The sequence below is a fragment of the Myodes glareolus genome, chromosome 15 (assembly GCF_982192425.1).
Source record: "Myodes glareolus chromosome 15, mMyoGla1.1, whole genome shotgun sequence".
Lineage (NCBI taxonomy): Eukaryota > Metazoa > Chordata > Mammalia > Rodentia > Cricetidae > Myodes > Myodes glareolus.
Genome location: NC_142040.1, coordinates 29,252,966 through 29,280,264, shown reverse-complemented (window position 1 = coordinate 29,280,264; position 27,299 = coordinate 29,252,966).

The window sequence follows — 27,299 nt, the reverse complement described above, 5'->3', positions numbered from 1 at the left end:
CACTCCGCCACCAACACAGCCTCAGAGAACTAGGCTAGCCCCGCGGGGAAGGCAGGGGCGCCTGGGGGTGGAGCCGCCACTTCCTGGCCTGGGACAGGCGGAGCCGCACAGCGGGACACGGGGAGCCGCGCAGTGAGCAGGTCCAGGGCCGCACACAGCCCTTGGATGGCGGGTGGGCTCTGGAACCCGAGGCCACCGTACTGGCAAGGAATACGGGAGCCAATAAATCTTAAACCTAATATCAACAAACAGGGCCTGGGTTTTTCCTAGGCGCCACTGGGGCAGCACGGCCTATATCATAAAAAACAAAGACCCTCAATCAGTTATCTACCACAGTGGCTACAGCCCTGGATCAACAGGCTACCATAGATACATCTATTAGAGGTAAAATAAAGAACAGGTGGATAGCTTATGGCAGCTTGCCCAATTGGGCTATGTATGGAAAACTCCAGCCTTATGTGTGACCAGTGTACCATATGAGAACTTTATAAAAGTGGCTAACTTGTCCCGAGAATTGTCTTTGTATCTTGCAGGAGAATTTTGATGATTTGCTGTCCTCCTTGAGACGGTCCATCATGACAATCAACTCCACGCGAGTGGACATAAGCCTGGCCAAAGAATTCCAGTCCTGGATTGTGTCCTTCATCTCCTACTTCAAAGAATGGGTGGGGGTGGAAATGTTTTGGAACAATCCTATGCTATGGAATAGTGTTTCTCCTCTGGATGGTCTGCTGACTCAAATCCCAAAGTCTTAGGGACAAAGTGGTTTTTGCTCAGCGCTGGCTGCCCTAGAACAGGGAGCCTCTTCTGATATGTGGTTATCTATGTTAAAGCAGTAAGGTTTAAGCCAACCAGCTCCTGCACCCCTAGGACTGTGGTCCATTGCACAGGGTGGAGTGCTTGGCTTACTAGCCCTGAAGGTTGTCGAGCTGAAGAGCATCGCACAGAGAATGGCCCTCTCTGAGAGATAAGTCGCTCTGCTTAAGGGTTTCCTGCCGTATATTCCCTTTCCCAGAAAATTGGCAGAGGGCAGGCTGGATAGGTTCCAGGTGTCATGAGCCTAGGGACAGATTCCGTGTAAGCCCATTTTAATGTTTTCATTTTGGGAAGTGCGACCTCTATCTTTACCTTCCTAGGGAGTTGCCTTTCTGCAAAGAAGTAAAATTAGGGGGAGATGTAGAGGGCCGCAACCACACTCTCCACCATAGATGGCGCTGCACCGTCAGGTGAGCTAGAAAGCTCACATGTGTTGGTATTTTCCACTACTCCCAAGGTTTCACCTGGGACTGGGAGCAGTTGACCAATCCAAGAAAGACACGTCCAGAGCAGGGTCTGTTTCCTTTATAAGGGATGGGTTCCATCTTATCTGGGTCTCCGCCATGTGGCTTATGCTCTAGCTCCCAAGAGACATAAAGCTTTACTGCAGAAGGATCCTATGTGTCCCGCGTGGTTCTTGCTGGCGAGACGGTAGCGCGGGACACAGCAGACCAAAAAGCGGTTCCCTAAATGGATCAGTTGCAGATGCCTGAGACCTATAATGCCACCTTTTCTAGAAATCCTGTGTCTGTGGAGATGATTAAGTTAAGGGCCTTGAAGTAAAAAGATTTTTCCTGGATTGGCTAACAGTGCTTGCTAAATAACTTCATTTGTGTCTTCATGAGAGGGGTCTTGAGTCCACACAAGGCAGAGAAGACGCAGGAGGGCAGGGAGACGGGAAAATTTGAAGACTCTGGCCTTGAAGGCTGGTGAGCTGGCAGGTGTGCTCAAGTCTGTGGCCCCAGCACTTGGGAGTGGGGATGAGGAATAAGGGTCCTGAGCTGAAGCCTGGATCATGGAGCAAGCCAAGATCAGTCCAAGCGACTTAGGTCTAGCGCGGTACTGTCACAAAGGAAGGAGGAAGGAAGAAAAGGAGGGACAAAGGGAAGAGAGGGAGAAGAAAAGGGAAGCAAAGAGGAAGGGAGGAAGTCAGGGAGGGAAAATCAGAGTTTTGTAGGCCCACAAGAGGCAGGGAACTCACTGGTCCTGAGGGGTTCTAGGGTGCTGTACTTCTGGCAATATCCTGACTTGGGCCTGTTTCTAGTGAGCTCAGATCTTCAGGCCTGTAGAACAAAGGGGAAAGAAACTTCTGCTGTTTAAAAACAGTAATTTGTGATCATTTGTTATAGCGTCCACAGAAAACGAATAGAGTCTCCTTAATTGACTGCAATAAAAGTGCCGTTTAGGGTCATTACTCTAAAAACGCGAGAACAGGCCAGATCTTGGAACACAGCTGCCAGCTGTGGTATTTGTGGTGAAGGTCTAGTGACCCATCAACATTGTGAGGTGGCGTTGTCATCTACAGAGTCTACACTCCAGAGCCATGCAATCAAAGCCGGGGGCAGGAGAGAGGCAGGGTCACCCTCTCTCTCCAGAAGTCCAGCCCCAGCTAAGCCGCCCTGCTCCAGTAATTTTGCATCTACACTCAGGTTAAACTTGGTGGGTCACACACAAAAGGAAGACAGGAAAAGGGGGTGCTTGCTGGGAAGAAGGGTGCCAGCAGGCGAGGCAGAGACATGGTGGGGGAATGAGGCTGGAAATGCATGAAACTCTTCATGTAAGTGTATGAAAATGTCAAACAAAGTGAAAAGAAAAACAAGCTATGTTTTTAAAGTACTGTAGAGAAGGCCTTGTCTCCTCTGTAATCCACTATTGCTAACATTTGTGTTTTTATTTGAAAAAGCCTCCCCTGCTGTACACGGAAGCATCATTTTGATTTATTACGTTCTTTGTCCTCTGTAAAGTGCTGTTATTAATAAAAGAAAACTATGTTGCTTAAACATGAAAACAATCTTACAATATTTTAAGCACGTTTATAATTTTTAAAGTTTTTAGAATAACGAATGTGTGTGTGAGAAAGTGTCTGTATGTGAGCAAATGTGGTGTGTGTGTCTGTGTATGGACACGTGTGTGTCTCAGCTCATGTGTACCGAAGGACAGAGTGCATTTCTTCCTCCACCGGATGGATTCTGGAGTTTGGGTTCACATTTGGCAGATTTGCAGCAAGCGCCTTTGTTCACTGAGCTGTCCCTAAAGCTGCTGCTGCCGATTGCTATTGCTACAGGGGCTGCAACCAACCCAGAGGTCTATAGGCTGGACCCAGGATATAGGGGAAAGAGATCTATGTAATGGGGCGGGGGGAGTAATTCTATTTAAGAAAAGAGTCCAGTCAGGCGGTGGTGGCGCACGCCTTTAATACCAGCACTCGGGAGGCAGAGGCAGGCGGATCTCTGTGAGTTCAAGGCCAGCCTAGTCTGCAAGAGCTAGTTCCAGGACAGGCCCCAAAAACTACAGAGAAATCCTGTCTCAACCCCCCCCCCAAAAAAAGGAAAAAAAAGAGCCCACGAGTCACTTTGAATAGACACTGAAGGAATCCTTAAGGGAATACTCTCAAGTCTGTAGACACAAATGAAGAACGATAGTCTTTTTAGCAGACAATGAGGGCTATCTACACACAAAAGTGAACTCGGAGCCCTCCCTCATACCCTAGATAAAGCGCAGTTCCAAAGAGATTGCAGATTTTAACCTGAAAGGCGAAACGATAAAACTCTGGGAGCAAACTTTCAGAAGAGCGAGCCACGACCTTCAAGTTCATGATGCTTCCTATAGCAGGTCACAAGAAGGTGGTACGCACACAAGAAATATGTTTATGAAAGGACATGGGGAAAAACAAGACTGGCAGAACACACACCGAGCGGAGGACTCAGATCCCGAATCTGCACAGAATTCCTGTCACCAAGGGGAAGAGCAGAAGACCTGTTCCACCCCCCGACGAGGCAGTTCAAACAGCAGCAGCAGCAGCAGAAACATGCTAGTCTTTGCTGCTCATCATCGAGGGCAGATTCAGACTAAGGAGACAGTAACACATAGTGACAGACGGCTGAAGGAAGATCAAGATTTTTCGTGTCCATCTGAGGACAGAAACAATCTTGACTTCCGCACGTTCCTGATGAGAAAAGATATCAGCTGGCAGACCTGCTATAGAAAATGCCAGGATTTGCCAGCAGCTGCTAATGCCAAGTATATTTACAGCTTGTGCCCTAGCGTTTCCCTCCTGGAATCAAAGAAAAGGTCTATATGTGTCCCCCACCCACGCTCGCACCCAGGGCAGCTCTAACCGCCAGGGTCACAAACTGGCTAAAGATAGATTGTGGTATATCCATGCAATGGAGTATTGCACACCCGTGGTAATAAGTGAGCTATCATTAAACTACATATGATATTTTATTTTATATCTTGAAGCACTGCCTTTTTTGTTTGAGCGTACATTTTATTTTTTAACCGCAAATTTAACTTAAAACAAAACCCTCTCCCCTCTTGTCTTCCGGGACCCACCCAGGGCAGCTGGAGCCTTGATAGGTGGGGCCGATCCGCAGCTCACACCCTCTTCTTTCTGTAATAGATCCTGTTCGGCTGGGAATTTGCTTTTCAGCTGTCGTCCTACTGGGAATGTGAGGTTGGGAATGAGCCTGATATTTGCAATGGAACATTTCAGCTGAAAAGAAAGGCCTTCCTCGAAATGCCCGGATAACGCCGCAAGACCGAGTAGTTGTTATGCTACCGAAGGAAGCAGTGTGAAGGAGCTGGAGAGCTAAGGAGGCCCACGACTCGCTCTACTGCCGTGGCTGTGGGCGCACTGTGCAGATTCACGCTCGCTGATTGGATAGGTGTGACACGTGACATTACTTTCTTTAAAAGCTCCAAGTTCTGTTTTAAAACAAACAAAAACCAGATAATACTTGTACGGAAGAACACACATAAGCATCCATCGGTACCAAAACTCCGCGTATTCAAAAAACATTATTATCCCTTCCGAGGACTCAGCAAACCTCACAGACACGTTTTAGACCTGAGCGCTGACTTTCCTGGGTCCCCACCGCTGACTTGGTTTCTCCTAAGTCTCCCTGAAGTCACACGACGTTTGGTATTTCGGTACTTCTGCACGTTTCTGTTCCCCAATGGGAGAAAGAAAGGAAACGTGACTGGGAGACTGAGCGCCTCGGAAGCAGCCCTGCAAGCGGCTTCTACTCTCCTCTCTTGTCTGTCTGGACCCACCCAGGGATCCTATTTTTGGATCACTGTGCCTTGATATGTGGGAAGCCAACCAGCAGCCCACCTCCTCCTCTTTCTGTATTAGATCTTGGTCAGTTGGGAATTTGCTTTTCAAGTGTCCCACTGGGAATGTGAGGCTGGGAAAGAGCCTGACGCTTGCAATAGGATATTTAAACTAAAAAGAATGAGCAGCTAGTTTAAAACCAAAATTGAGAATAAGAAGTGAGCTTTAAAATTCTCACCTTCAAATCACTGGACCAAGCTATGTTTCTAAACCATAAGAAATATAACACACACCACACCGTTACATATTCATTAAAACAATGATGTACCCAATTCCATACAGATCTATAACCTGTGTCTAAGAGTGGTTCCTCCAAGCACCAGATCCTGCATGACCTGGGAACTCCTAAGTTGTGCAGAACCCAGGACCTCCCTAAACCTGAATCAAGAGCCCCAAGACTGAGAATAGCAGATGCTCACCAACCAGGTCTCCAGATAATCAAGTAGCATGCTAATTTTAAGAACCACTGCTATAAGTAAATGTTCTTTACAAAGAGTTATGAAATAACCAGTGCCCTGCACTGAGGGGATGCATTATCCACGTGTGTGAATACAGGCAACAGAAAATGTACCTGCTTTATTTCCCTTCTTCATCTCTTCATGGATTAGAAACAGCACATGCCAGGCCATGCCTTTCTACCCAGAGTGCAAATGTGCATGAACAGTGGGGGAGAGTGGATGTGTGAGTATATGGACATATGAATGGGTGTGACTGTATTTGTATGTATATGAGTGTGTGGGGGTTCAATGCACCGAAGCTATGTGACAACATGTTTAAGTGGAAGTGCATGGCTGATGAGCACGTGTTTTTTGTGAGTGTGTGTATGAGCATGTGAGGAAGTGGGAGCATGCATAAGTTTATATATGAGCATGCATGTGAGTGTGGGGGGGGTGTGAATGTGTAGTGTATGAGAATGAGTGTGTGTGTATGAACCATTGTAATTATGAGTGTGCAAGTGAGTGTGTGAGTGTATGTGTGATTTAATGTATACATGCAAGCATGAGTGTGTCTGAGACCAACTTTGTGTGTGAGTATGTGTGTTAGTGTGTGTATGCATGTGAGTATATGTGAATGTGTATGATTGTACAGATATGTGTGTGTAAATATGTGTGAATGGATATGGGTGTGTGAGTGTGCATTACTGTGTGAGGGAGTATATGAAGGTGTATAAGGGTATGAGTGTGTGTGAGAAGATGTGTGTAAGTGCTCACATGTGTGAATTTGTGAGAACATGTGTGTAAGTGTGCACATATGTGAATTTGTGGGGGTATTGGTGTGTGAATTGTGAGTATATGAATTTTTGTGAGAGTGTGTTTGGATGTTAATATGAGGGTGTGCATATGTGTGTATGTGTGTGTAAATGCATTGGTGTGAACGTGAATTTGTGTCTATGTGATTATGAGAATGTGTATGTGTGTTAGTGTGTGTCAGTGTGAATGTGTAAAACTGTGTGTGTAAGAGTTCATGGCTATGTGTAATTGGGTTAGTGTGCATGGAGTGTGGAGTGTGCGTCATTGCATGTGTGTGTCTATGAGTATGTAAGAGAAAGTGTGTGTGTGTGTGTGTGTGTGTGTGTGCGCGCATGTGTGCGCACGTTCTTGTATCTCTGTGTGTGTCCTGTATTAGTCAAGCTGGGCCACAGGAGCCTGCTTCTGCACATACTGCTGTTGCTAAAATTCCTTCCCAAGGGGAGACTTAAACAACATCTACTCCTTCTCCTAAGATCTCGAGGACAAACAGGCTCATTTCTGCTAAAGCTCCCTCTGGGGGACCTATTCCTTTGTTGAGCTTTCTTACAGAACTTAGGTGAGGATACTCACAGAGGTAGAGGGCTCCTCCTCCAACAGCCCGTGCATGAGAAGCCTTTCCCCAACAAGGATGAGGGGATGCCATAGCCACATAGATGGAGCCCCACTCCCCTAGTCCTCCCTTGGCTATACTAGCCCCTCCCCCAGACTACTCTCAATTAAGGCTAAGGTGTATAGAACAGTTGGTAGCCAACATCTGGATACAAGGTGAGTATCTCAGGACCCTCCACACAGGGTTTAAACAATCTTTTTGCAAGAAGGCACAGCCAAACACCCCCAAGATGACAGCTTCTTTGCTCAGTGGACAACCACGCACAGCGCTGCGTTTCCCAGCAACCTGCAGTTATTCTGTGTGGTCTGGAAGCTTCTTTCTTCCTAAAACTCTGCCTGCCACTTACAGACTTGTGAGAGTACCCAAAATATATCCACAGTCCATAAGCAGTACTGGTAATCTCAAGCCAGCAGGTGATGGCTTAAAGTTTAATTTACTTGGCTTTTGTTCTTGTTGTTTGTTTGTTTTTCCTCTCCAAGAGAAATTATGAATGCTAGAAAAGCTTCTCAGATGAAGTCTGGGAATGGCTCAGCAGAATGCATTAAAGAAAACCACCTTGAGTTGAAGGGAGAGAACCTTTGGATTCAGATCCCAGAGCAAAACGCTCACCACTCATGTTTGAATTGAAGCATTCACCGAGCAACTGTGTACAGGATCACTGAGGAACTGTGGACAGGATCCACAGAGAAGCTGTGTACACGATCCACTGAGCAACTGTGGACCTGAGGCACTGTGCTCCATACAACTTGGATCCATTCCTAAGAGGGCAGAAATTGGAGTTGTTTCAACTTTGATCCATTATGAAAAGAAATGGCAATGTTTCTTTGGTAGGTTTATGTTGTTTTTGTCTTTTTATGTTAAAGATTGACACCCAGGGTGTTATGGATGCTAACTCTATTATGAGCTACACACACACACACTCATGCATACATGCACACATGTGCATGCACGTGTACACACACAGGTCTTAAATAACTTTGTCTAGGTGGTGGGAACATAATTGTTGCCATTTCCCTTCCTTCCAGGGGCAGAAGCTACAGGTTTTAGACAGAGAGAAGATAGATCCTGCAGTTTGAACTTGTATGTCTTCCTCAGCCCTGAGTGTTGAAAGTCTGATCCCCAAGTGTTAATATTGGGTGCTGGGAAAGTCAAACAGATGGAGCTTAGTTAGGTCGCTGAAGTCCTGCCTTCAAAGGGGACCGCAGGATTCTAATTTCTTTATTCCTCTCCTTTTATTTCTTCGCTACCAAGAGGTGAGTAGCTCACTTAAGTGTGTGTTCTGCGTCATCTTACGCTATCTCGGATGAGACCAATGGATCACTGACTGAGTCTCCAAATCAGTGGGCCAAAATAAATATTTCCTCTTGTCAGTTGATTATGTCAGACATATTGTTATAGTAACAGAAAGCTGGTGAACCAGGCAATTCCCAACAAACACACAGGGTAGGAGAGATGAAGGGGTCTAACGAGACGGCCACTCCTCTTTAGTTCCCCGCTGAAATACAGCGTAGACATGGATGCAGTAACCATCTCTACTGTTTTTGTCTAGTACTGCTCTTCCCATCATCTCCTGTGGATCACAGACATATGGAATTAATAAATTACTAGCTCTACAGCCCTCCAAAGGAAGCTCCAGAACCTTCCACAACAGAGTAATAATGTGAGGCAGGTTCTGATTTAAAGACGGAAGGGCTCACAAGAAGAGGACAGCTTGTTACTCATCAGACATGGGTGGGGCGCTAGCAGAATGGCATGTGTGATCACGATCCACAGAACGACTGAGAATGCACGGTGTCACTAGCCGATCTTTGCCTTCTTACTCTTCCTTCAGCATCACTAACTCACAGTGGGTGGGGAGTGGACAGGCTTTCTATCCCACGCCCCAGGGTTACAAACCAATGGATTTGTTCCCCTGTCAATCACCAGCGTAACTCTACTCTGTGTCATCAAAATGCAGCAAGCTTCCAGGCCAGGATCTGAACCAAGGGCAGAGAACAAAAGAACTCTCATATCTGAAACCAATCCATTCTAGAGAACCATGCAAAGGTTACCAGGCATGAAGAGTTCTCTTTTGCTCTCGACAAAGGTAAAGGCTGAACCCCGGAGGGATTACAGCAAGGACGAAAAGGACGAATCCTCTCCTTCCTAAGCCTCGCTCCTTTCTGCAGCTCTCACCTTTCCATCAGGACATACCACCGTCCCCACTATCGTTGCTCTGAGAAATCATTCCCTTTAAGATCCCATTAATTTCAAATAAACTCCTTTACAAAGATGAGGCTAACGGAATTGGTGAATGTGATGGAGAATAACGTGAAAATAAATGTGCCAGAGAAGCATCGCCTCTGAAGCTCGTCGTGATTGTACTGCTGCTGCTGACCATGGGACTCTGGGAAGGCATATTGACTTCCCCTTCTCATAATAATAATAGTAATAATAAAAGTGAATAATAATGCCCATCTCTTAGGCTTCTGCTCAGGGTTAAATAAGATGGTTCACTTGACAAATATATAGCTAATCTATGGGTGTCAGGCAGTATTTTAGATACAACAGGGATGAACATACACATTGGGGGGTTTGCATCCCAGTAGAGAAAGACAGACGTGAGGAACTGGGTAAGTAGAAGACATAGGAACATTGTATGATGAGATAATTTATGTGTCTCAGTCCTCGTTGCTCTGGGTCGGTACATTCAGTTCTAGAAATTCTGAAAGCTGGGACGTTCAGAAGCCAGGCTCCATCTGGAAAGGGTCCATGCACTGTACCCTCATGTGGCATGCAGAATAGCAAGCGGAGGACTAATGCTGTGAGTTCACATGTAAGAAGAGAAGACAGTGATCCCTCCCAGAAATAAGCACTTTTAACAGGCTTGAGAATCCACCTAAGAGGGCAGATATCTCATGCCCAAACTGCATGGAACTCCCCCTCCCAACTTGCTGTCCAGGGAATTGTTTCCAGAACATTCAGAGAATAGATGTTCATAGTCATACCAACAAACAGTAAAAAGAGACAACTTATTATGATCTGAAAGCTAATTGCAGTTTGTACTCATTGCTTAAGAAAGTACTTTTGGTCAAAACCTACACATAGGTGTAAATATATCCTAAAATTATAATAATGAAAATAATGGGTTTTGGACATAAGTTAACTCTTTAGGCCGAGAAATTGATTTCATAGTATAGTTTATGTCTGAAGGAAAAGGCCAAGCTCCCATTATGCAGCCAAAACGTTCTGGAGAATAAAGAGGTAGATTTGAGGGTACTAATGCAAGACTCATCTAGGACATTGTGGCAGGTTTGACAGGAGCAGGGCTAGAGTCAGGGAAGACAGACAGGAGAGATGTGGGCTGTCCCTATCCAGGGGACTAGATGAACTCGTCCCCTCTGAAGATGGACACATGGTTCCAGGAGTAAGAATGCCTGAGATGGTCTAGATTCTTCATCTGAGCATTGTGATTAGCTTGTTCGTCCCAAACTGTTTGGCATTTTATTTTAGTTTTAATATTTAATCCTTTTGGATCATCGGCTATGTGAATCCGTCAATGTATTGTAGCAGGTAGGCATGACAACCATGTTTTGTTTGCGGAAGAGTCGTGTTTCTTACACTCTCCCCAACAGCAGCAGACTCTGCCCGAGCTCTGAACTGCTGGCTTTCTGGAAGAAAGAAACCATTGTTGGGGAAGTGTGAATTAGTTTTCAAAATAACTTTCATCCCTTAAAACACAAAGATAGATGCTTCATAGGAATCAGAAGCAAGCCAGGCAATCTGAGCTCACTTCAAAACTAGAGAAAAAGGCAGCCACAGATCTCAGCCACAGTTTGGTCCTTAGTGATGCTGAAGCTTGAGTGACACCAGCCAACATGGAGTTGGCTGAACTTTAAAAGTAGCCAAACCCCAGGAAAGCGATTCCACAACTGTCATAAAAATCAGGCCTGTTTGGCTCTATGATACCATCTGGAAGATAAACAGCGAGGCTTTCATTGGGTCCAGGTTTGCCTGGGAACTGTTGTCTTTTAAGGGGCACATCCAGGGCAATATTTAGAGTCATATAGAGCTAAGTGTGACAGCCCTGCCATGAGGCACCTGAGGTCCCAACCTGACCTGACCTGTTGCAGCATCTGTTCTTGTGTTGGCCTTGCCATGTTCTTCATGTGGATGATGCAGCGAGTCCTCTTACTCTTGTCTCGGGCCTGGGACAACTCAGACTCGGTGGCTGCTGCTTGCATACACTCTTTCTTCTCATTCTTGGTGATGCTCTCCTCATGACGCTCCTCTGTGACGCCCTCACCGGAGAGCACTGTGCAGGCACATGGGCTTGGTACCTTGGTCCTGCAGGCTCTCTTACTCATGGGAATTTACTAGCTCACACACTAGGGGTGTGGACAGTGGAGAGGCTGTTGTCACCAGGTGCAGCTCCTTGGTCTTCACTAGGTGGACCTGGGTCTCTTTAGCCTGGTGCTGGGACTCCTTGGCTTCGGTTTCCTAGTGCCTCTGTGCCTCCTCTGGGAGCATAGTGATGTACTCCGCTATCTGCGTAGCCAGCTGCACCTGGTTCATTATCTCTCCAGCTTCTCCTGGGTCAGCAGGGTGGCCATGTGGCTCAGCCTCCTCCTGGACTCACCTTCTCTCCTCCTGAAGCTGGAGGGCCTTCTCATCTTCTTAGAGAGCTCTTCCTCAGTCCTCCTGGTCGCGTGCTCATGGTCCTGCAGCTGTAGGCCTGCCTTCTCCTTCAGCGTCTGCTCCCTCCCTCCCTCTACCCCACCCCTCTCTGCCTCCCCCTCCCCCCGCCCCCCCCCCCCCCCGCGGTTTCTCTTCACTTCCCTGCTTTCCAACTGTTGCCACTCCAGATGCCTCTGCAGCCTCTCCTCCCACGCCTGGACTTTCATCAGCTGCACCTTTCTCAGTGGTGCCTGTCTCCTTCCAGTGCTTGTGTAACTCAAGGTTCCTCAAGCAAAGCTGCAGGATCCACGGGTTATTCTCAGTCTGAGAACACGAAGTCAGATGCCTTCTTCTCAATGAGCTTAAGGTCATTCTTCTTTGTCCTTGAAAGAGATGCTCCTGACTTCACTCCGAGAGAAGCTGATCTTTGGAGACAACTTCTCATCTTTCTCATGAATATGTAGTCCAAGGTCGTCAACACCAAAACAAAAGTCTGTTTTTCTCTTAATTTTCAATCTCAGATAGTTGATTCTATGCATTTACAGGTCCTGAACAATCTTTATGTCTCCCATAATAGCTGTCTTTGAGCATCTGGCAATGATCTGCATGCCCTACTTGAATTCCTCCTCCCACTGATTCTTGATGAACTTGAGCTGATCTATGAGGAACTAGCCCCTCCAAGCCAAGGTACCCATATTTGTCCACCTTCTTATTACAGCGTCTGAACCTGGTCTGCAAAGTGTGTGATCCCAGGATTACTGCCATCTCAAGGCAGAAGATCTCCCTGCTAAGACTCCCCTCCTGGGCCTGGAGAAGAACCAACTGCAATGTTGTCCTGGATCTCCTCCCAAGACACTCTCTGTGTAGAACGTAGCCAGGAAATAGAATTGGACAGGGTTCTCCTTGCTGGCCTCCTGTACAGATACCTTCTTCAAGCAGGTAGTAAATCTTTTATTCTCTACATACTGGAGGTTCAGTTACCTCACTTCTTGAAGTCGATAGTCATTGCCACCTGATTAGAAGGTGTTTCTCAGTGGTGTTCCATTGGATGGCACTAACTTTGCATCGTGGTTGACACTTGGATGTTTATTTGCCTGAGCGTTTTCAGTGGCTGCGTGAATCCTTGGAAACCCCACGCTGCACAGCAGCCGAGCCCTATCTACAGACAGAGGAAGCCCCTTCCGTTCTTCATCCAGTTATAAGGTTTTATCAGGCTTGCAATTGGTGGGAGTTATGTCATCTGTTTTCTGGAAGAAGTAGGGCCCCTGTTCACACTCCTCTTTTGCTGCCTTGTTCCTGGTCTGCTGACATGTGACAGAGCCCATCTTCCTCTTTGCTAGAGAAGATTTGATGTCCTAATGGCCCTCTTTTTATTGCCATTGAAACTCAGGGAAATTCTCAATATGCAGCCATTTCACCATTGCAATTTAGCTATGACTCCTGATAGTAAACACACATACACACACACACACACACACACACACACACACACACATACAGACGTACATACACACACACACACATACAGACATACATACACACACACACGTACATACACACACACACACGTACATACACACACACACACACACATACATAATTGAAAGAAACTTTATATTTGATGACATGTGGAATATTATTTTAGCTATGCAAAAATGTGTTACATTTGCTTCTGCTGCAGAATACTACTTTAACTCGGTAAACGTGTGCTACATTTATTCTGCATTTGTTTAATGATGTAAGGATGTGCTGCATTTGTCCCACCAAAGGCACTGGATTGGTCTAATAAAAGAACAAATGGCCAATAACTAGGCAGGAGAGGGACAGGCAGGGCTGGCTGGAAGAAGGTGTGAGTAGGAGGAGAAATCTAGGCTTGAGAGAGAAAAATGAGAAAAGAGACCCAGAGAGAAAGAGAGGGACATGCCTGGGACCAGGAGCCAGTCAGACATGAGAAGCAGGAAAGTATGATATACAGAAAGAAAGGAAGGAAGGAAGGAAGGAAGGGAGGGAGGGAGGGAGGGAGGGAGGGAGGGAGGGAGGGAGGAAAGGAAGAAAGGGAAGGAAGAAAGGAAGGAAAGAAAGGAAGAAAGAGAAAGAAAGAAAGAAAGAAAGAAAGAAAGAAAGGAAGGAAGGAAGGAAGGAAGGAAGGAAGGAAGGAAGGAAGGAAGGAAAGAAGGAAGGAAGGAGAAAGAGAGAGAGAGAGAGAGCCCCAAGGCAAACTGTAGATAAAGAGAAACAGAATAAGTTATAAGAGCTAGCAAGAGATGAGCCTAAGCTAAGGCCAAACATTCATAACTATTAATAAGTCTCTGTGTCATGATTTGGAAACTGGTTGATGGCCCAAAAGAAAAAGTCTGCCACGGGTGATGCACATGGTTCCTTGCTAAGCCTGGTCCTGCTTGCTTATATAACATGACCATGTGACCTCTGTCTGAAGGAAATTTGGTGGGTGCCACCCTGAAGCTATTGCAGTCAAAACACCATTATTCAAATGGCTTTTTGTTTTGGATACAATGTAGCGATGATGACTTTATTCTACATCTAAGATTCTGGATTGAAGCAGGATGTAAGGAGGTTTTTTTCCCCCTTGTCAGTGTTTCTTTTTCCCGTGCCTTAGGAAGCTGATAGTTACTATTTACTGGTAAGCTTGGAGATGAAGTTTGGCTGCCGCTACACAATTTCAGCTGTTAGCATCATCATGAGACAGGCCGGAAAGAGCTGAAAGCTCACGCACATTTCGTAGGGGAGAAAAATATCTCACGGGCACTTTAATTTACTTTATAGGGTTTTTTTATTTACTTTATTGCCTTTTTTTTTTTCCAAGGCTGGCACATGTGAGCAATGGACGAGTCAGTTCTTCCTCTAAGTGACCGGAAGGAAGCCATCCTCCAGTCGAAGGAATGCATATTTGAATTTATGAGAGCTGAACTTGGCCGCAACAGCCGCATTCTTGTTCCACTCTGAGCTTGGCAGGCCACGCTAATACTTGTGCTGGGTTTGCACATGAGAGAACTCTTCTATTTTTCTTTGTTAAGATCTTATAAACCTCAAGAGTACAATTTCCATTTGAGACTTTAATAAACTGTACAAAGATTGCATGAACAGCCAAGTTTTGCCCAACCTGTCAAACCAGCAGAAAGGAGATAGTTACAGAATGTTCGTGCTTCCTTGCCATGACATTGTAAAGTCTGGACAGCCATATGGGGTAGCTTCACAGTCACACCCTAACAGTAAATTATCTTATGCTAAAGCTACCTATTTAGTCAGCTCAGCGTGGACGTCTGATTTTAACAGAAATACTGTTTTTGAAAACATATAACCATTCAGTATAAATAATATAAAATCTAAAGCTACTGTTTCTTCTGTATCGCACATCTTCACATCCAGAGTCTGAAGCAGTACACTGGGGGCTGACACCAACCTTTCCTTCTACTATCACTGAACACAGTCCCAAGTTGCCACAATTTAGCAGAAGCATAGTGTAATATTAGAAACAGGCAAGACCATTTTTGCAACTTTGTTTCATTTAAGAAATGATCGTTGAGCATCTGGTATCTGCCAGATCCAGGCATATCTGTGGTAATAAAACCAAAAACCAATGTCTCTATAGTCATGGAGCATTGCAATGGAGGTGGGGGGTGTGGAGGGAAGAAAGAATTCTATTGGCCAGTTAATGACATAATGTAAGGTTAGCTAGGAGTAAGGCATAAAAGAATGGTCAATGCCTCTAAGAATCAAAAGTCATAAACAGATTAAGGAAATTATCTCTAAAGTCTCCCACTATAGCCAGAGCAGGGTCACCAATGCCATGACTGGTGGGAAAACCTAATTCATCTAGAAGTCAACTGCTGTCCGCCACAGCCTGCCCTTTGCAGAGACCTTCATGTCTGGTAGAGGCTCTACTGTCAGAACAGCTCACTGAGGCTCCAGCTTGAGCAACAAAGGCCTCTAACACCGACTAGGTGCTGAGTCTTCTCAGAAGGCAGAAAGAGGCAGCGGTTCCTTTAAAGAGAAGACAGCAGAAAGTGTTAGAGAGAAGGATTTATGATTGTGGGGAAAGCCGGAGGTGAGCTAGAACCTCTCCCTAAGAACACGTGTCCTGGATGGTCCAGGTGCCAGACCTTTCCCACTCAAATGGCAGGCTTTCTTCACAGGCTGCCTAAGTGGCCTGTCCCTTTGTGTGAACTCAAATGACATAGGGGTTGGATGAAAAGGACAGAGGCTCTTGAAGAGGGAGCACCTGGTTTTCCCGGGAGGCTCTCTGAAGTCAGAAGAAAGGATCTGCTAGTGGGAACAGGGTGTTCACAATTTACAGAAGGAGAAATACAAACAGCAGTGAACTCCTCTCACCAACAGCTAGTCCTGGAGGGATCTATCACCCACATGCATCCAGTTCACAAGTACAGAAATGAGGAACCTGAGAGTCAATGGTATCCCCTAGATCTTGTAGCTAACTGGTGGAAAGGCTTCTTGAGCATACGATTACCCGGTGTGCTTCACTGTAAGCCGAGCAATGTCAGATATAACTAAATTCTCATAAACTCTACCAACAGACTAGAATTCTTAGTAATCGTCCTCTGTCCACCTAACATTTGCTGAGAGAGGTTTATAGAAAAACTGGGGGTGAGGGTCCACTTTAGAATATCTCCCCCCACCCCATAGCACAAGCAGAAGTTCTGAAAATCACGGGAAGATTGGCAGAGAGCCTACTCAGACACCAGCTCAAGGACTCCAGAAACACAAAAGGAGGCAGCAGCAAATCGGAGGAGACCCGCACTTATTCTGGGGTCTCTAGACTGAACAAAGACATCCAAGAGGATACAGACTTCTCGATGAGTCACCTTGGGGGACAACGGTCCAAACGTGCAGCAACTTTAATAAAAGAAGAAACGGTACTCGGGGGGAAGATACCCAGACATGAGATTCCATCTCAAAATTACCAAACTATGAAAAATAAATGTAAGACAAAGATTCTTAGCTGGGGAAATAGATAAACACACAAGGGCATGCTGGTGTTCCAACTCCCCATATCAACTTGGAGCCATGCTGTGCGGGTTTAATGAGTGAGCTATGAGGTGCCTAGCAAAGGTCCTGGCACACTAATGAACGTAAGTGCTTGTTTCCAATATCAATAAGTAATAAGTATACCCCAAGTTGTTGGGTATTTTCTTAGGAAAAATCCTCAGATATCACATTTAAAAGCCTGATCCACTCTCTCCTGGAAACATGTATGTGCTCACAGGACTTGTATGTAATTTTATGACCTCTCTGAGGCCACCTTTGCCTCTGGTTGGACTGTCCCCAGAGAACAGGTGCAGCAGCCTCCAACGGCAGGATGTGAGTGTGCAGGGCTGGGCTCGGGTCCCCGGGGCCTCTGCTTCCCACACCAGAACTCCGGCTCCTCTGTGCAAATCAGGCAGCAAAGGGCCTGAAGGGTTGCTCACGCCTACTGTTAATTCTCCACTGACAGGCAGAATGAAATCCATGAAATTTGCAGTAAGTTCTCTCTATTAAGGAAGGGGAAAATGAATCTTGCTAGCCTGTTCTTCAGAGGACTTTGCTGCTAGAACTGAGCTCCCCCATCCCCCCAGCAGTGAGTTATCAACTCCGAATGGGACTCTCAGTCTCCAAAACTCCGAGGCCAGTTTCCAGCAAGGACATTCAGGTCCCTAATTGAAGACACACTCGCTGCAAAAGGAGCTTGCATTTCCACCAGGGCCTACGGGCGAAAGACCTCCGTGTCCCTGCTGACAGTCAGATGTCATGGTGGCCTGTAGCAACTGGTCACACTGGGTCAGGTGACAGCATGCCGGTCTAAGGCTAGACTGACTTTTGATAAAGAGCCTAGAACTTGCTCCAGAAGTTCAGTAAGAGCTCTGGCAATAAGTAACTCACATTACGAAACAACTTCGTTCTTGTCAACACACCTTTCACAGACCCGGCTTCCTCCAGAAGAACTGATCAGAGGTTTGACTACGAGGGAGGGTGGTGGCAGAAGTGACCTCAGAGGCTCCCTATTATCCCTTCTCTCTTTTCTTTTCCTGGAGGATGTTTTTCTTTAACCCCTGTTTTTTTCCTTTTTTCCAGCTTTAACATATTTGAGGGAGTGCAGGCGCCTAGAAATAGCCTCACTTGTTTGTTCTGTTAGTAAAATTAGCTCCTCCCTTTATTGAAATAGTCTATTATTGTGCTTCTAATGCTTAATAATGGGTGTGAACTGAAAATGTGATACTAGCTAAAGAGAAGAGAAATTGGGCTCTCTTTACAGATCCTATCGGCACAAAAGTTCAGGCTTTGACATTCCTGTTCTTTTTCTTTTCCCTTCTCACACACAAGACAAATTCCAGGAAAGTTTATTTTCTTCTTCTCTTTTTCCCTTCAGCCTTTGTTTTCTTCAGACTAAGTAACAGTGGTGCCCTGAGCCAGAGAACGCAGTGGCTGGTGAGCGAGCATTGACTTGTCTAAAACCCTGCTCCAGCGGGCGTTAGGAAAGGGGGATCCAGGAACTGGGAGCAGACTATGGTAATTGCCACAGTCTTTGCCTCACTCTCTTCTTGTGTGTGTGTGTGTGTGTGTGTGTGTGTGTGTGTGTGTGTGTGTGTGTAAAGTCATGTTGCAGCCTTGCCTTGCAAGGAGGGACACAATGAGCTAACAGACTTTTGGCACAAATTTCCTACATTGACCCCACCCCCCACAAAGTACATAGCAGTACAAGGCAGACTTCCAATCTCCACAGATCTGGCTGTGCATGTGAACACACACACACACACACACACACAACCATTCCTGAAATTAAACTTCTACAGGATACAGCTTCCAACTGGCACACAGATGTGAACATGGGATGTATCTTCCTGGCCCCCTCTGTACACCACCTCAAGTAACACCACCAACAAACCTGTGCCTCCTGAGCACCGCCCTTCTAGATGCTGAGGACAGCGCTGGCTGCCAACGACTTAGACTTTCTGCCTTTGTAAAAGGCCACTCTTAATAGCCTTGCTAATGTATAACTTATCTGAGGAGACAGAGATAAGAAGCCCCGATCAATAGCAGCCTGTGTGGAGAACAAAAGCTTTGGCTTAATAGCTAAGGCTGAGAGCAAGTTGGATGAAACAGGGAACTGGGCTTCAGCCAAAGTCTGGAACTGTTGCTGGTGCAAAGGAAGTGATTATTTGTGTGTTAGGTTCAGGGCGTGCAAGGGAGACCAGCAGCCCCGACTGCCGTTAAGAGAATTAGACACCCCAATTTACATTCCCTGCATAGCTCTAATAAAAATCCCAATGCTTGGTCCGAAGCCAACAAAACTTGGAACGCCAGGATTCTAGATACCATTTTTTTCCTGGTTCACATTATCTCTGGATTTCTAAATATGAATGTTCCTTCTTCTAACTTAGGAGAATTTAATTTTTTAAGCAACAAACTTTTTATAGAGAGCTAGGTAGGGAAAGCTCCCTTCCTATCTGGTTCTATCCAGCTGGGTGTGGGTCCTCTTCCCACTACACTGGCCACACTAGGTGTAATAGCACTTTGCTGGGTTTAGGCTGGATGCAGGTACTCGAATCTGTGTGGTTTATTGTTGATGTAATAAAGCCCTCTGGTAAAGGGAGCTTAAGGGTGGATGAGCTTTTCCTGGCTTGGGGTTCGGGTTCCAGTCCATTCCAGCAGAGAGGTCACAGTGGCAGGTATGGGAAGCAACTGGTTACAGTATGCCCACAGACAGAATGAGGAGCAATGCACGCATGCATGTTGGTACAGTCACATCACTGCTCACACCCCAAGTGATTGTCCTGTCCATAGTTAAGATAGCGCTTCCCACACCATTTTATGTACTCATTCCAGTCCTTCCCAGCATGCCTTGAAATCTATCTCTTGGGTGGTTCTAGATTCTGGCAAGGCGACAGTTAACCCGAACCATCACATCTGTCTGGAGACTCAGAATGACCAAACTCAGTTGTCTGCTCTCAACTCCCAAGACTGCACTTCTTCCCAGCATCCTCTGTGTCTGGCAGTTCTGCCTATACCTCTTGCCTAGCTGCTGGTCAGTCAGCTTTTTATTAAACCAACCATAGCAAAACATCTTCACACAGTGCACAAATATCCCACAATGGGGCTGTGGACTCCACGAAGGACTAAGACCCAGTGTTTCTGAATCGCAACTGGAGAAGAACAAGTCTGCTGGCAGCACTCTGAGTGAGCCTGGGACACATTTTCCCCCATTCAAGTCCTGAGAATTTCACAGTCCAATTAACAAACAATTACCTCCTACGGGAGATCCCCCGAACCAAAGGACTCGCAGAAGCTGTACCCAGACTCCTGGCTTGCAAAAGCTTTATTTTTTTCATAAGTACTTGGGAGCAATTTATGAAGCAGCAATAGATAGTTAATATAGACTATGTCAGGATTCAACAAGGATATGACAATTGAGCAAGAAGTAGCTTTTGTTTGCATTTCTGACCTGCTTCTTTTTAACGCCCATCCTGTGTTAATAGGAATGTCCCCTTGGAAGCACATTGACAGTGCCTCCGGTGCCTGACGAGGCCTCCTTCCTAGGTGATGGTGAACTCTTTCTTGATTTATCACTGTTCGGCCATGCACTAAAATGGACCAATGCCCTAGAATGGCCCAGCGGACCGAGACTAACAGGAGTAGATGCCTCCCAGCAGAGGATGTGAGGGACACCTCTTGAGGCTTTTATTCTTCTGTTTTTCTAAGACCTCTGTCCTCCTGCCGTGGTGAGGGTTGGGAAACAGAGTTTAAACCCAGTTTCAAATGACATGGAGATGTCCCTGTCAAGTAACAAGCGGACTAGTTAAGTGAGGGGTAGACAGGGCTCTGGAGATGGGGCGGTTGTGGGACAGGAGTGTTCCCCTCCCACACATCCCAAATATGTAAATGAACACTATCTATCACCCATGTAAGCGGTAAGCCAATCTCTATCGCCCCTGCTCCTCAGATTCAAACATCCGCATTCTTCAGGGCAAAAGAGGATGAATGGGGTCATTCCTACTGCTCAGTCAGAGTCTCCTGGGAAGACCCCGGGAGTTACATGGCCTATGTGATGGCCAGGGTGAGAGGACATATGAAAAGAGAGGGAGAAGAATGTGGAAAGTAACAAGGAAGGGGGAAAGGGCATGATAAAAGAGGCTGGTTGGGTGGAGAACCCACCTCCTGGCTACTTAGCTTTTCAAGAAGCAAGCAGGCTTGCAGATGTGCCCCTGACTTGCTGAGCCCTCCGCTTGACATTGCTGCTGAGGTGCATAGTCCAGCAGCCTCAAAGTGCTCAGAAACATAGTCAAGTCAGCCCCCTGTATCCTTGGGATCAGCAACTTTGATTCCAACCCACTGAGACAGAAAACACTCAGACATAAAACTTGCCCTTGTACTCAACCTGTGTGTGCAGACTGCTCCCAAGTATTTGCAGAGCATTTCCAGTGTATCTGGTGTTACGAGTAGCCAAGAGACAAGTTAAAGTGTGCAAGAGGATGTAGATCGGTTATGTGCAAACTGCTTAGTTTTACATAAGGGTCTAGAGCATCCAATCTCCCATGGATACCAAGGAACAACTACATATTTCCACGTCTGCTTTTGTCAACAAGCTTCTCTGTAAGACAGAGTGGCCTACTTTTAAGTGCCTGCCTTTCTCTGAGTGAGAAAAACAAAAATTAAAAAAAAAGTCCGAAATAATTTTTCTATTAGCTTAAAAATGGCCACGGTTTTAAAAGCACAGATTAATAGATTATAGTTCTCATGGTGACCCCTTGATCTAGAAACCAATTCTAACTTACCTTAGGTGCCAAATTTTTATATTGATGAATCTTTTAATGATGATCCAGATGGCTTCTGGACCCAAAAATGTATGGGAATAAATTCCCTTTTATGTCCTTTTGTGGTAATTGAGTGACTATAGAAAAATGATAAAAACCTTTCTATATAACTCACGATTCACTTTATTTTAAGACCATTTCTTCTTCTTCTTTTTGCTTCCAAATGTTCATTTCATTTTGATACTGCCAGTGGATCTCTTCCCAGAACCTTCCTCTCCCATACTGGCATCAGGAGACTGACAAGCCTTTATTTAACTGTCATGACAACAGGGAAACTTAATACTCTGTCCTTCCTGGACTTGGACCATGGGAGGTAGCTCTATATAACCTAAGAAATTCAAATGCAAACTCTAAGCAGGGCGACTTCCTTCCCCTATCTCCAGAGGTTAAGAACTACATAATTCTTTCCAGGGGACACTAGGAATATTATGTGTGAATTTTATTTTCCCCTACAGCAATGATTAAATTCTAGACATAAAGATTTTCTGACATCATCCTCCTCTTTCTCCACCATTCTTCAGAACTGGAGATCCTGCATCAAGAAATGACAGCTAAGATTTGTTTAGGGGAAGCGAATTTGTAAGGGAAGGCAAACAGAGTTCAGGACGTGGACTGGAGGCTCTACAACACGTCCCCTGGAGGACTACCCGGAAGTAACAGTCAGGGTACTCAAATACTTAGCATCAGGCTCACATACAGATCTAGTGTCAAAACCCTTCCAACCCTGCTACCTTCCTCCTCTTAACATCTCTGTTCTCTGCTGGCAGTCTTAGCTGATGACCCTCGCATGACCTCTTGATATGAGAAACTGAGGCAGGAAGACAGAAAGTACATGGTCAAATTGTGCTATAGCATGAGACTCTTCTTCAAAAAGAAAATCCACAAAAAGTATGCTAGCGAGTAAGTAAGCATTGCTGCAAGGCTGACATTAAATCTATCATTTGTTTTTCAAAAGTAAAATCATATATGTACAAACACTGCTATTCCCTAAGAGCATGCCACATACTCAACCAGACATCTCTATGTGGTATGGAGGTAACCCCTTTAAAGTATGGATCATGATAAAGTTGATAGGCTTATCAAATTCACTAACATTTGCAAAACTTAAGTATTTTAATTACTACAAGGAAAAATAATAGTGTAAATAATTTAGTTGTGGCAAAAATATGAATATTCCATGCAGGCTAAGGGTAGTAGACTATTGTCCATCCCATCTATGTAAGTCTTAGACCATAATGGTTGCCTAGATCAAAAATATTTGTCTATCTCAGGGTTCACAAACTCCAGGCCATGCGTCAAATCCCTTCCATTTGTTTTTATGAATAAATTTCACAAAATGCACTAACTTATATATCTTTAGCCACTTTCCTGTGTATGTGGGGAGTGGGAGGTGGGACCCTAGGCTACACACATCACAGGCAAGTATTCTACCATTGAGCTACATCCCTAGCCTTAGTAGGTGCATTTAAGATATAGCAGCAGAAGAGAGACGAATGACTGTGGCTCAAAGAGTCTAAACCATCAATTCTATACTTCTTTGTATCTTACTATCCTGCTTCAATCAGGGACGATACCCAGGAGAACTCACATAGCTTTCATGCAGGACCGACATTTTTAGAGGCTCATTGCCAAGTGGAAGTGTGGAGTCCCCTCCTCCAAATGTTTTAGGAATTTCGAGAAAAAAAGGCACAAATGATAGCAGCAAGAGGCAACCCAAGTGACCGACAGTAGATGTGACACACCCCGAAGGCATACTTTATGCTCTCTAGAGCCTTCTCTCTGTAACACTACTTTCATTACCATGCCCAAGTAGTTTTGAAGCAAAATATAAAATAACAAAAAAAAGAGAGAAGTGTTAACAATGTTTTATCACCTAACAATGTCACATAAATGAAGTTTGAAGTTGCTTATTGTTTTAGTTACTCTCTACTATGTGGTAACAAAACACCATGAGCAAGTTAATTTACAAAAGAAAGCATTTCACTTGGTTTATGGTTTTCAAGGATTGGAGTTCATAGTGGCAAAGGAACAGCTGAGAGCTCACACCTTGATTCATTGTCATGCGGCAGAGAGAGAGAGAGAGAGAGAGAGAGAGAGAGAGAGAGAGAAGAACTTCTTACTGGGAATCACATAACCTTTTGAAACCTCAAAGCTCATCCCCAGTGACACAACTCCTCATCAACTCCTCAACAAGGCCACACCTCCTAAGCCTTCCCAAACAGTTTCATCAACTGGGGACCAAATATTCAGATATTTGAACTTATAGGGACCATTCTCATCTAAACAACCACATTCCACTCCCTAGCCCCCATAGGCTCACGGTCATAATGCCATTCAAAATCCATTTAGTCCAACCTCAGCAGTCCCTATATTCCTTGCCAGTGTCAGCACAGTTTAAAGATCTGGGGCCCATGGTCCCTTCTCACTATCAAAGCACTGTCTTCATTGTAGCCCCTTGTAAAATCAAAAAGCAAACTACATACTTCCACCATACAATGGCACAGAATATACATTACCTTTCCAAAAGGGAGGGATGGAGGCATAGTGAGGAAATACTGAACCAAAGCAAGATCAGACCCAATAGGGAAACTCCAAATCCTGTATGTGTGATGTCAGACATGTAGCTGGCCATCACTTTTCCATTGAGACAGGGTATATAAAGGATAGCATTGGCTTCTTTTAAAATGCAAAAGAAATGTGTGTTTGTAACATCAGGGAAGGATTCAACTTCACTCAGCATGGACTGTCTTTGGAATCAGGTGGATAATTATATTTCAATCTGTCAGCAACAGGAAGTGAGGACTCTGTTTTTCTGAATTCACTGGGCGTTCCCAGTGAATTCTATTGCCTCTTTGCACCAAATGGAGTGTGAGCTGCCATTTGGGAACCCTGGTCATTCACATAGACATATCTTTGTGTGTTAAGCAGATTAATTGAAGTTTGATACAAAAATAGTCATTGCACAATTATGCGATTTCTCCACCTACAAGGTTAGTGCTAACATCTGCCAGTACTCAGGTGACCTCAGGGGGAGCTGCTCCGAAACCATGGGAAAAGCTGACATAGGAATCTAGTTTTCCTCTCGAAACAAACACAGACTACCTGGTTCTTTTTCTCCATATGAGCTGTCCTGCATGACATGATGCGTCTCTACTCCCCAGGGGAACGTGGATCTGTCATCCCAGTCCTGCTGTGGTCAGAGAACTATGTGTGCACCAGGAATACCCAGGGCTTCCCTGGCAGATTGCCCCTGGGAACAAAATCAGAAAGGACAGGGAAGTTAGATTCATGACCCAAAAAGGGGAAGATTAAACCAAGATGTGCCACAAGCAGAACGACGCTGTAGAAGTGCAAAGAAAGGTCAGGTGTCCTGGAGGTCAGAAAGACCCAAGGGGAGGAGGGGAATTAGGCAACCAGGGTTCAGTTTCTAGTTTTACTCAGGGACAGGGGGACTTTAAGTTAGCTGCGTTCGTTGTACTTTAGTATGAATAGTATCTCTATGGCCAGGCTGTTGTGTGGATTTAATCAGCTAATGTATGTAAATAATTTACAACAGTACTTGGTATGTTGGATCACTGTTGTGTTAACTATGATCACCAATGTTTGCTGTGCAGCTTTCATTAATAACAGCAACAGTCCTGAAGCTAGAGTCCAAACCCTGGCCTACATAACGTAAGTCATTGCACTGGATTGCTCAATGCATTAGTTTGCCAGGATAAAACAGCAATGTAGCAAAGCCTGGGAGGCTTATCCAGAGAAATGGATCTTCTACCATTCCAGGTATGAGAAATTACACATCTAGGCATTGCAAGGTTGATTCCTACTAGGGTCTCTCTCTCCTTGGCTTGACGTTAGCTCTTCTGTCTCACTTCATACAGCCTTCCTTCTGTATCTGTCAACACTTCTTAGAAGGCCACAGGTCATGCTGGTTAGAGCCTCTACTAATGACCCCTTCTTGAGCTTCATAGTCTCATTGCTGACTCCGTCTCCAAACGCAGTCACATTCTGAGGTACTGGAGAGTCAGACATGTAAAACTGAAGAGGTTGGGGGTCCAATCTAACCATAACAATAAATCAATTTATTAAACTGGGAGAGTGTCTCATTTAGTCAAATGGCTCCAAATTAGCCAAGATAGGCACTGGTTTCAAACTTGAAGACAGAATGGTGTAAGTAACCTCAGGCCTTGGGAGGTCACAGTTATTAGAGAAAGCAACACATTCTGAATGGAAGGGGGACCCAGTTTATGCTGGCTCTCCTCTGCTGCCTTGCCCTTATTTGACACTGGTGACCCCCAGAGAAGAGGCTGGCCCTCAGCGATCATCATATACTTGAGAACCCCAGGTTTTCCCATCACCTTACCTCCATACTTATGTGACTGGACATGTCTGGCTTCTTGGATGGCTAGCTACCAAGGCCTCTGAGCTGTCCCCCAATTTCCCCTTTTTATTCCGCGAAACTGTGCAATCTAGTTAGGAAGTACATCTGTTGATCCATGTCTCTCAGAGTCACTGCTCATGTGACTGAACCCTGAGTAACACGGAAAGAAGAAGAGGGAGGGGCCTTCTGAACATGCTACTGAGAGCTATTGAGAGCACTGGAAAGCCTGCTGATCTCAAGCCTGCGCTCAGCCAAAAGCCCACTAAAGCACTGTTCCTCTTTCTAGGTTTTTTTTGATGTCAATATGTTACACAAATGGCTGACAAGTAAAGCTCCCCTGATGGATATTCACGTCACCAAGTGATGGTCAAGAGAAGTTGCTGTGAGACAATGGTTATGTGACCAAAACCTCAGTCAGCAAGAAGTCCCCAGATGTTAGGCAGGAGTGACTTTTTCAGAATAGGGAACAAGGTCATTAGAGGGTCTCAGGATCTCCAGGGGGAAAAAAAAGTTAAACAGAAACACCCAAGTGAGAGGTGTTGAAAGTGGGTCACAGTCATGTTGGGTCACTGGTGGGAAAGTATAGAAAAAAGGCATAGAAAACTCAAGCAATTTTTAAAAAAAACAACTAATGCCACTCCATACAAAAATCATGCATGCATGAATTTTTTAAAAACTAAATTAGAAATTGTATAAAATATGTAATCAATAAATGAAGACAATTCAGACTTACACAGAGACTGCTTGTATGCAGTGAGGCTGTCAGGGAGTGAAGAGGAGAATGAGAAAGGAAGCAGAGGCCACTGGTACCTGTGGAGGGTTTGCTGAGATGCTCCAGGAGGCCAGACTGTTTGCGGTAACTATGAGATGGACAGGAACTAACAAGACACATGGGCAAGAGAAGATTTGGGGGAGCTATGAGAGCTTGGGGACTTGTCCAGGGAGTCAGAGAAGTGACAGAGACAAGGAAACAAAGAGGAGCACGTGATAAAGAAAAGAGGTGATTCTGAGCTCAGGTGGAAGGTCTGGACTCTGGTGGGTGCTGGGCCATCTCACTAGGATAGGTGAAAGGAGGAAGACAAAACCCAACATGGAGAAGGATAGGTATATATAGGTGTGTGTGTGTGTGTGTGTGTGTGTGCATGTAAGTATATGTGTGTATATATGTGTGTGTGTGTACATGTGTGTGTGCATGTAAGTATATGTGTGTATATACATATGTGTGTATGCATATGTAAGTATATATGTTATATACGTGTGTGTATGTATGCATGTATGTATGCCTAAGTTAAAATAAGGGTACCCCCCTTCTTTCCTTCACTACTGCTCCCTTAAGGATGAAGTCTCAAGGTACTTTCCTAGATCTGTGTCCCCACCCCCAGCCATTTGGGGAGGTCAGAGAATGAGTACATAGAGCTAAGTCAGAGAA